The sequence below is a fragment of the Pteronotus mesoamericanus genome, unplaced genomic scaffold, assembly GCF_021234165.1.
Source record: "Pteronotus mesoamericanus isolate MK-2021 breed Mesoamerican mustached bat unplaced genomic scaffold, CSHL_Meso_final contig_24, whole genome shotgun sequence".
In the NCBI taxonomy this organism is placed as follows: Eukaryota; Metazoa; Chordata; class Mammalia; order Chiroptera; family Mormoopidae; genus Pteronotus; species Pteronotus mesoamericanus.
Window position 1 is genome coordinate 27,720,380 of NW_026555100.1, and position 11,659 is coordinate 27,732,038.

Sequence of the window (11,659 nt, forward strand, 5' to 3'; positions counted from 1 at the left end):
TTTATAATAAACTTTAGTGCGAGTTCTTCATTCACCATTTGACTGCTCAGAAGTCATCACTGTTCAGTTACAGGCTCTTGGAAAAAAATGGATAAACATATGACTCTTGTCTAATGAAAGAGTTAGCACTGAAATTCTAAGAATTTGATTTCCCATGAAGAATCAAAAACTTACTAAGCTAAATAAAAAGCATGCGCACTGACCTTCAGTTCTTGGCCATCACCACCAACCACAAAACAAACAACCAGAAAAAAACAGCCACAGGTGTTACACCCTTCCTTTGAGTTGATTAGGAAGCACTAAGAGCATCTGTGTACCCAGCACTGTCCTATGAGCTGTTCGTGTAAGCAGCGAGCCACTTCTCATTAACTGGATGACTATGCGCAGTCTCGGCCAGCCAAGAACCTCTTCTCATTCTGCGTTCAGAGGGCACAAAAGCAGCTCACTCAGGGGCGTTTGGGCTGGGCTGCCTTACTCCCCTCATATCTAATAAGGCCCACTGCCCACCACAGCCTAGATTTTTGTTCCTTCACACCTGGGTGGCTATATTGATCCCACCCACCCCAGCTAAACTCTGCCTCCCATCTCTCAGTCCCTGAGCCATCCTGCTTGAACTTTCTAACCCTCTGCTCTCACTGCATTGCTTCCAGATAAAGACAAACTTCAGTCTGTCTCCCTATTAGCTAGAGAAAAGTAGGCTACTTTCCTCACTCCCATTATTTTCTTCTGTCTCACCTCACTGGAGCCCCCAGCACCATGGCCACGCAAGGTTCTCTCTCTGCTTTCCCACCTCACCATAGTCATCACCACTTCCTGCCTTTGCTTTTGCTCTTCGCTCTTCCAGAACACCATCTCTTTTCCTCTCTTGTCTGTCCAAATTCCACCCACCATGTCGCTACTCAAGAAGCCATTCCTAAGCATCCCACTCATTCAACTCCTTACAGCTCCCAACACTTACAGCCTTCCTTTTCTTTTCCAGCTATCCTGGTCGTAGGCCCTGGATTTGAGCAGGAGTCTTACCTAAAACTTCCCTGGTGGCTCCTGCCCAATTTGTATCCCTTTAAATTCTAAAATGTTTATTGAATACAAATGACCTTGTAAATGAAGAAGACCCTAAGAACAGGCAAGGTTTCTATTTGAAGAAAGTGCAGTCTCTCTCCCACAATGATGCATTACCCTTCAACTTCCATGTAGAAAGTACGAGTGGGCTAGGTTCCCAGATATCTAGCAAAGAAAGGCAAATCAGCCTCCTCCCCTCCCCCTAGCCCACTGCAAACTTGCCAGACAGCATTTAAAATGCACTGTAGCATGTTCTTCTTTTCTTTTGGAAAGGAAACAAGGCTTGACATTCTGTTTCTCCCATTTCATTAAGGACAAGGGTCATCCCAGGAAGGTGAAGGGCAGTTTCCAAGAGAAAGAAGACTTGCAGGGGAGTGGAGGTGGGGGGGGGGGGGGGACTGGCTCATCCCTTCCCATTAGCCTGCCTCACGCTTTGAAGTGAACAAGCCCAGCTTTCACAGGAAGTTATTTTCAATGAGTCCTGTGCCAGGACTCGGCTTCCCCTGGCTAAGGCAATACCCAGAAGTACTGAGTGACAGCTCAAGGACAGACAAGGTGTCCTGACAGGAATGACCAGTGGAGTTGGTACTAAGACAGCTGGGAGATAAGGGAGTGGAGAAGGGGGGAAGGGAGAAGGCAGGACATTTGTGATAAAGCTGAACCTGGAACTTTCTCTCTCTCTCTCTCTCTCTCTCTCTCTCTTTCTCGCTCACTCGCATACACACACACACTCCCACAAGAAACACATTCTTTTCTCTCCCTCCCCACTCTAACCCCCCAAGGCATGTCTGTAAATAAACAATAAGACCCCAGCCTGCCAAGGCCCATTACTAACTCCTGCAGTGTTCTGGCCGTAAGTGCCTAAGTCCTCACATGGTTCCTCACTTCGTGGTTTGCAAAACCCTGTCCCATATGGAACCCTCACCTGATTTCTATATCACATACCCTAAAGGTCCTGGAAGTCCTTCCTCATCAGTCCCATACACAGAATTATGAACCACCCCCAACCCACATTCTCAAAGTTCTTAGCGTTATACTATAAGCTTCACGTCATGCTACTCAGAAAAAGTTGCCTATGATCTTGGATGAAGCATATGTGCTGGTGTGGGCTCCTCATATGTGTTGCACCTCCTGCGCATCTGCCTGACCTCCACAGTACAGCTGATGACACAGTTTATGACAGCTTATGACCTATGGCTGTCTCCTCGACCACATCCAAGAACAATGTGGACGTGCTGAATTTATCTGTGCACAGTGCTGAGGGAATGAGCTACTTGGAGGACGTGTGACTCGTGCACAAGGAGCTGGTTGCTCGGAACATGCTGGTCAAGAGTTCCAGTGACGTCAAGATCACAGACTTTGGGCTGGCTCAGCTGCTCGACATTGGTGAGATGGAGCACAACGCGGCTGGGGGCAAGCTGCCCAAAAGTGGATGGCTCGGGAGTCCATTCTCTGCCGATGGTCCACCAACCAGGGTGATATGTGGAGTTATGATGTGTCTGCATAGGGGCTGATGACTTCTGGAGCCAACCCAGTGATGGGATTCCAGCCTGGGATATCCCTGACCTGCTGGAGAAGGGAGAATGGCTGCCTCAGCCCCCCATCTGCAACATCGATGTCTACAGGGTCATGGTCACATGTTGGATAGTTGACTCTGAATGTTGGCCTTGGCTCCAGGAGTTGGTGGCTAAGTCCTCCTGTATGGCCAGGGACCCCCGATGCTTTATGGTCATCCAGAATAAGGACTGGGGCCCCGTGGAAAACACCTTCTACCCATCATTACTGGAGGATGACGACATGGGGAGCCAAGTGGATGCTGAGGAGTACCTGGTACCCCAGCAAGGCTTCTTCAACCCTAGCTCCGCCTTGGGTGCTGGAGACACAGACCGCTGGAGGCACCGTAGCTCATCCACCAGGAGTGGCGGTGGTGAGCTGATGCTGGAGACCCTCCAAGGAGGATCCTCGCCAGCACCCTCAGAAAGGGCAGACTCTGAGGTGTTTGATGGAGACCTGGGCATGAACGTGGTCAATGGGCTGCAGAGCCTCCCCCACATGACCCCCAGCCCTCTAGAGCAGTACAGTGAGGACACCACATTACTCCTGTCCCCTAAGGCTGATGCCACCTGACCTGCTGCCCCCAGCCAACATGAACCAGGCAGAGGTTCTCCCAGAGCCCCCTCACCCCTAAAGGGCCCTCTGCCTCCTCCGCAACCTGCCGGTGCCACTCTCAAAAGCCCCAACGCTCTCTCCCCTGGAAAGAACGGGGTTGTCAAAGATATTTTTGCCTTTGGGGGTGCTGTGGAGAGCCAAGGATACTTGGCACCCAACAGTAGGGCTGCCTCTCAGCCCCACCCCTTTCCAGCCTTCAGCCCAGCCTCTGATAACCAGGACCCATCAGAGCAGGGCTCTCCACCCAGCATGTTTGAAGGGACCCCTATGGCAGAGAACCCCGAGTACCTGGGCCTGGGCGTGCCACGTGAGCCAAAAGGCTAAGTCAGCTTGGGCCCTGCTGACCCCTCAGGGAGTGGGGAAGGCCTGACTTCTGGCCTGTGCAGGGAGGACTTGGGGAGAGGTCCCTTGGGCCACACCCAGTGGAGCCTGTCATGCCACAAACTCCATTCTTTCCAGTTCCCAGGTGGCTGAGAGGGGAGCAGCCTGGCTGGAAGAGAAAGCAGCCCTGGGAAGGAAGCCTCCATTGATTTGAAGCCCTGCCCCAGCAGACTCTAGGGTGCAATGGGCGCCACAGCTGCAGTCTCCTCACCCGGGGAAGCAGCCCACCTGCTCTCTCCTTGCAGATGCCTGGCACTGACGGACTTGGGGAAGCTGGGCCTAGGAGGGGAAGAGGCCAGAAGGGAGTAAAGCCATCCATTCAGGGACCGTCCCTGGGTCCTAGCTCTGCCCTCAGAAAGAAGGGAGCAGCAACAGTGCCCAGCCCCAGTCCTGTAGAGAGTGCTTTGTTCGTGGCTGTGTTTACTTATATTTTTTGTGTTTAAAAAAAAAAAAAAGAGAGATGAAATAAAGACTCCAGGGGAGAGTAGACACTATGGAAGGGAGGTGATCCCTGCGGTTGGGGGAGGGATGTCCCTTCCCCACACCTATTTTCTCCATCTGCAAATATATTTTTGGGGGGACGGGGGAAGTTGCCTATGGATCAAGCCATATATATCTTAAAACATCATTTGCATACCCCTAATAATCAGAGCCACTATATTAAAAATTTGCTCTGTTCCAGGTACTATGGTAAGTGCTTTACATGCATGATCTCATTTAAATTTCACAACAATCCTGAGTTGTCAATATGATGGGGCATTTTATAGATGAGGGAAGGGGAACGCTGACGTTATGTGACTTGGCTGTGCATGCTGAATTTTGAACCCAGGTCTATGTGACTATAAGGCACATGTTCTCAACCCTTGCCCTGAGGTCCTGTTACTAACAACCCCTTGGCAGCTAAGATTCCAGGGAATCTATGGAGGGGTGGGGGAGGAGGTGTCTGATCAGACATATGGAATGCAAAGATTAATAACCAATTAAACAATGCCTGCAGTGATGTCTGTCACTTATCACTTCAACAAATATTTATTTTGCCATTCTGGGTATTGTGTCAGTAACTAAAACAGCAGTAACTCAGAGCTTACAGTCTAGTTAGGGGAGATGGTGCATAAGTAAACAGAAAATTAAAATACAAGTACCAGTTCACCAAGAAGTTCCAAAGCAACACAGAATAAACATGACATAGTTCTAATTTTTCCAAACAGTTTTCAACTGTGCTGTGTCAAATGATCTCTCTCCTTCTTTGCTCCCCTTAAAATATCTCAGACAGATTCCATTACTTCCTGTCACGTTCAGCTATTGAAATTTAGTCCAGGCCAATGTAAACCCCCCTCTCGTATCTGATCCAAAACCTTCCGCCTTGCTGCTGGAGGGGCGTGGCGTGGCGCAACAGCAGGGTTTGGGCTCTTCCTCTCCGCTCCCTATAGCCCACTTCATAGCCTCCTGTGGCTGGAGACCCCTCATCCAGATGGTGGCCGTCGGCGTGGGAGCCAGCGCCTCAGCTCAGGCCCAACACCTCCCTCCGTGTCCTCTGAACCCATGGGAAAATCAAGTCTCCTGCCCGGCCAGGCTGTGGGAGAGACTTTGCCCCATTGCCATCCTTTCTGGCAGCCCTGCCTTCTCTCTCCGATGTCTTTTATTCCCCCTGGGACACAAATAGACAACAGCTCAGACAGCAGGACTGCTGCCCAAGCAGATGTCCGGCCAGGAAATACGATACTAGTGGTTCCCAAAGCCCGTCCCTCCTCCACCCCACCCCCACTCTCCTTTCCCTGCCTCAGGGAGAAACTCTCTCAGGAGCTCTGCTCCTCCCCCAAGCTGACTGCGGACCTCCCGCCCCCTGCTCCAGCTCAGCCTTCTCCTCACAGACCTGGAATGGGGGCAGGGTTGATGGCATTAGAACCGGTTTTGCCTCTTCAACTGTTGGTTGGGAGCTTTCTTTAGAAACATGGAGTGCTTAGCACCTTTTTCGTCACCTTTGGGCCTTGGCAGCTGTTCCAAGACAGCAGGAAAGGTCTCACTTAACATCTTGTTACAGACAAAATTGTAATTGTGAAACGTGGGATGAAGGAAACGAACAGGGTACTATGAGAGGAAATGTCCTTGCTCTGTACCTTGGGTTCACATCCTAGCCCCACCCCTTGCTGTGTGCCTTTAGGCAGGTTACTTAACCTCACTGTGCCTCAGCTTCCTTCTTGATAATAGTACCCACACTATAGGATTAAATAAGAAAATATAAGTAAAACTCTTAGTATGGTGCTTGGCACATTAATAAATGCTCAGTAAATATAAGCTTCACGAGGACATGAATTGGGAAATCCAGGAAATTCACAGGCACTCAGCAACATCTGATGAAATAATGAACGAGGGACACTATCAAGAAATATCTATGCGAGCCCTGGCTGGTGTGGCTCAGTGGATTGAGTGCTGAGGAACAGGGTTGTCAGTTCGATTCCCAGTCAGGGCACATGTCTGGGTTGCAGGCCAGGTCCCCAGTAGGGGGCATGGGAAAGACAACCATACACTAATGTTTCTCTCCCTCTCTTTCTCCTTCCCTTCCCCTCTCTCTAAAAATGAATAAATAAAATTTAAAAAAAAGAAAAAATACCTATTCGCGATTAGTCATCGAGAAGACCGCTCTGAGGAGGTGACACCAGCTTTGACATGGAAGATAAGGGGACATCTGCCCAAGAGAGAAGGAAAAGCAAAAGGAACAATAGGATTAGTTGCTTTTTGCCTCCTTATAGTAAAATTTCTCCCAAATCCAATTTAGGCATGTTGGGCTCGTATCACATTGCATAATAGACCTAGAAAAGTTGCCTTCAATCTTTTAATATAATATTTAAATACAGAGTTACAAGATGCTAATTCCCTCAAGACCAAAGGTTAACATAACTCCCAGGGACTAAAGTCCTCTGGCGCCTCTGTCCCCATCACAGCAAGTTCAACATTGTAGTCTGTAGCTCTACCACTTTGCTGCTAGTGGGCTGGTTGGGAGTCTTCTAGAAGCCCCAGCTTTTCCAGGACACATTGTGTGTCTGAAAATGACTCAGAGACCAAAGCAACTTTCTCTGCAATATCACCCCAGGACAAGGTCCCTGCTCCCCTACCAAGGGAAGGAAACCTGTAAACCTCTACAGAGGTTGGCCTCAGTCAAGCACCCCCCATGCCTTCTACTCTTGCCCTCCTGTAACCGACAGCATATGGCACCCACTTTTAAGAGATGAATTAGAGGACATCTAGAACAAAGAACCAGAGTAAGGAAGGGCATGACAACAAAGGTGGAAAAGACATGGCTGAGTTTGTCCTGTCGCAGAGCACACGAGCTGAGAGTTCTCTCTACAGCAGGCATCCATGAGAAGGGCAGTGAACAGAGCTCAAAAGAAGGATGTTGACAATCAAGGAACTAAAGCGCTGAGATGTGAAAGAGTGAGTGGAGTAAAAGGCTTCCAAGATTCATGAGGCCAGGGCAAGAATGAAATTGGAGGCCCCAGCCCAGCCAGTCTCTTCTCTTCTCACCTTGACCTCACCCCTACACAGTGGACACTGCGGCGCACAAGTCTATGTGCTGTCCATGGGAACTCCTCCACCCCATCTTCCGAAAAGCCACCTCTCAAGACCAAGGGTACAGCCACTGTGGTGTAGTGCACCGCTAGGAAGACACCCTCAGAGCAGAGGCTGCATGGGCCCTGGAACTGGGGTCAGCTGGAGAAGCAAATCCAGGGTTCAGGGGCACCATGAGCATAATCTTAAAGGTGGGGCATGCACAGGTGGCGGTGAGAGGCCAGAGTTTGGAAACTGGGAAAACAAAAATTGCATTTCAAAGTAGTTACTACCTTTGAGAAATAAGAGACTCTCACCTCCTACCATATCATAAGCCACAGGCAGCACCCAGTGAATGCCCTTATCCGCAGCAGCCTCATGGGCATGTGACAGCTCAAATGGCGTGTCTAGTATGTGCTTCCAGCATAAAGCCCGAAGGCCCAAAACAATTTTATGATAATGACGATTGTCATGAAAATAGTTCAGTGTGCACATAGGGTATTTGTTGTTTGCTACCAATGGTTGCTTTGGGGTTTTGTTTCCATTTTTTTTTAAGTTTCCAGCCAAGACTTTGGCAGCAACAAAATCAAGGTCCTGGCTAGAGGCTATGTCTGATTCCACATGACCTAAATGGTCAGAGACAGAGTGTCAGCTTCCACAAAGAAAGGAATGCATCATAAAACCAGAAGTAGACACGTGAACAAGCAGTTTATAGTCTAGTAACTAGGGCACATCCAAAGATTAATTTAAAGGTTGCATATCCAAGAGTGTACATAACTGGGTATTTGAGTCTTTGTGCATCTCTGCTTACAGCCGTGTTTAGTTACTTCAAATCTGATCAGCATTATAAGTGGCTAGGATAAAACATCTACTGAAGGAATTAGGTACATGTGACTCACCAGCTCCTCTGACTCAGTGGACTCATGCTGTCATGAGGAGTTAATACCTAGATCCACTAACAGACCATGAGTGGGACAAAGGGGCTATGAGAAGCTGTATCAGCCAATAGCCAGGGGCCCCACTGGCTATTGTTATGACTGTATCCTTTTGGGATATGTAGCATCTATATCTTTTGTTGCTATAATGACAACTTTCTGGCATAGATGTGGCCTGATCATTGTTTCCAAAAATGGTAACTAGATGATGATATAATGCAGTTGGAACTGGTCCCGAGATGGGAGACTGCCTCTTTCTACCCCCGTCTGGTGCACTCCCAGTGTAGGTACGTAAGGGCTGGGAGGCTGTGTCAGGAATCAGAAAGGCAGTGTGGTGCAGGTGCCTATGGCTGTAGGTGGTGATAGCAACAGGGGGCTTTCCACTCCGCGGGGGCCATTGAGAAGGTTAAGGGAGCGGGTTTATCATATTAAATAGAATTTCCCTTTTTGTCAACTAGAACCCTAAGTAGAACACCAAGAACCCAGGGAATAGTTGGATTTAGCTTTAATTTTCATTTTTGCAGCAGCAATGAGAACACAAAGGAAATTTACTCCACTGGACATAACTGACATCTCAAAAGAAGGTTAGTAAAATGTAAAAATAAATGGTTCTTTGTTATGATTTCAAACCACATACCAAGAGCTGGCAGAACAATGTTTTCAAAACCTAGCTGTTCCAAAACAATTTATTATTCCTAAGGCTTATACAGGGTGGGGCAAAAGAAGGTTTACACTGTTCCTATGGGAAATAAAATAATAATTTATAAGTAATAATACAATAATAAACTGTGTTTTGTGTACTCACAATTGTAAACCTACTTTGGCCTCACCCTGTGAAGGGAAGATATCATCACTACCTGCCCAAAAAAATGTTGAAAAGAAAATAAAAGTTTTACATACGATGCAAATGGGAAGGTTTGTACTGTGCTTATAGTACTAATAAAACCTGTTTAAATGTTTTATTATGACTACATATATGTATATATGTATAGTATGCATAAATACATATGAAATAATATATATCATGTATATACAAAAAATTTGCTTTAAAAATGTTAGCAATATTTTTTAATCTTTGTCTGTACCCCTTTCCAATTCCATCTTCTTCCACTAGAACTAGCCACTATGACAAATTCCACTTATTATTTTCTTGCTTTCCCATATATATATATAGAGAGAGAGAGAGAGAGAGACAGAGACAGAGACAGAGACAGAGACAGAGACACACAGAGAGAGAATAGAGCTGTTAAAAAAATCTATATATTTAGTAGAGTGGTGTTGGACCTTATGTAATTGAATCATACTATATTTCCTGCAACCTGCTTTTTTGGTCAGTTTTATTTGTGAGACTCATTTTTATTGGTAGGGGGTAGCTGCCATTCATTTTCACTTCTGCTTTCTAGTCCAATGAAATATAAAAATTTAAGAATTCCTAAGTCACTATTCTGCAGAGGGGACATGCAGAAAACTGAACCTGATACTCAGCCCATTTCTCACTCAAGGTATTTGCAAATTCTGAAGTTCCAGTATCCTCTTCCTCTATATAATTTTGCATTTCAGAAGTCAGACCTCCTTTAACCCCTGGCTGGGATGGGGCAGAAGGGTGTGGGATCCTGACTTGTCTGAGCCAACCATAATGTCTCATTCTCTTGCCCAGAGATTGGTTCATGCATTGACATCTGACTTAATTCTGATAAAACATGGCGGTGGGGGTTGGGAGAGTCTTTGGTAGATAGAGAGGTGAACTCCTGAAAAGAGGTTATTCACCCATAAAAAGTGACACAAGAAAGAGATGAGCCTCTTCTACTGGGTGGTGGTGATGCTCCCTATAATACTGGAAAACTGTGGCAGCCATTTTGTAATTGGGAAGCAAGTTAGCACAGGGATAATCAAAAAGAATGAGAATGAGAGGGGGAAAAAACAGGAAAATAACCTAGTTTCAAGCTACTAAATTAATCAACTTCAAAAGCATCCTACCTTTGTACTCGTATTATGAGATAATAAATTTTTTTATTGTTTAAGCTAATTGAGTTAAGGGATCATGTCACTTGCAACCTAATGTATCCTCATTAACAACCCTTACATACAAAAGATCATAGAAGAGAAAAACAGGAGCTAGACTGGTAAAACTAAGCAGTCTATGTTCAGGTCGTTTAGCAGGAAAAGGTATGGGCAGAGGTAGACGTATTGAGACACAGGGTCAGGAGTCCAGGCTATACTCTTTCCATAACCTTGAGTGAATTTAAACCACTCTGGGCCTCTGTTTCATCATCTATTAAAAAAAAAAAAGAAGAAGAAGAAGAAGTAGGTGGAGAAATCCTCTGAACCATATATGATATGACCCTGTTCTCTGAAGTGGAGCAGTTGAAGACACTTCATATTACTTCAAGCAGAGGTCCTTATCCCGGAAGTATATTGGAAACACCTGGGGAGGTCTCACAATTTCCAGTGCCTGGGCCACAACATGGGCCAGTGAAATCAGAATCTAAGGGTTATGGGGAGATGGGCATCTACAGCTTTTAAAGCTCTCCAGACGGCTCCAGTGTACAGCCAGGGTTGAGGGCCACTGGTGTAGAGAGATCTTCGAAACCCAGTGGTGGGTGTCCATTCATTGGCAGAAGGAGGGAAGGGCCAGGGGGTGAGAAGTCAGCAAGACTGCACGTGAGGGGCTGCTTTTCCTGCAGGATCCCTGCCCACTAGCAAGTGAGTTTGTTCAGGCTACAGTTCCCAGGAGCTGCTAAAAAACCGTGAACCACCTGGCAATGAAAGCTGAAGAGACTCTCTCTTTGCAGATTGACAGACCATCCAAACCTGTGCACAACTTTTGAACTCACAATGATGAAGATGTGCACAGTTCATTAACCAAACTAGAGATGTGCAGCCTTTCAATTTGGGAATAAACTAAAAGGAAAGCCATAAATTTTAAAAAAGAACAGAGTCCTTCCTTAAATGACTAAATTAAACCTTATTTTTTTGAGAACAGAATATAATGCCTCTCAAATTCAAACCATTCTCCCATGTTAAATTTTCAAAGCTGTGTTGTTTCTCCTATTAGGTGTCAGGATGTGAAATACGGTTGATTCTGCTCCCTAAGAGACATGCAGAGACACCGTGCTCTTTGACCAAGCTCTCCTTCAGTCATGCACATGAAGCCGGGGGACAAGCCAGCCTTAGGTCTTAAGCTGGTAAGAGCTGGCCAGAGCCATGCCTGCCTGGAAAGCACTCCCTCTTTAAGAAAGGAAGCAGCTTCAAAGGAGGATCACAGGGGAGACTTCAGGGGAAGTGTAAGCAGAAGACAAAAAGTCACACACTGTCTAACCTAAAGGTCACTTTCCACTTGGCATGGGACCTTGAACAAGTCATTTCCCTGCCCTTTAAGAAAGTTAGGCATTGGAGTCCCATGGTCTTCAAGGTCACTGTTAGACTCAAATTTGCTTTTTCTCTTTGCCATGGGAAGACAGTGTTCTTCACCTAACCGTCAGTATGAACAGAGAGACAGAGGAAACAAAAAAGGGTAATAAACTCCGGGGCCAGAAAGATCAGGCGGGTCATCTAAGAGAGCGAAGCAG

The 11,659-nt window shown here is 46.7% G+C and overlaps 1 pseudogene; it reads left to right on the forward strand.

The window, feature by feature from the left end:
• Positions 1-2,134: 2,134 nt before the first annotated feature.
• On the forward strand, positions 2,135-3,552 carry LOC129069760 (receptor tyrosine-protein kinase erbB-2-like; annotated as a pseudogene).
• Positions 3,553-11,659: the final 8,107 nt, after the last annotated feature.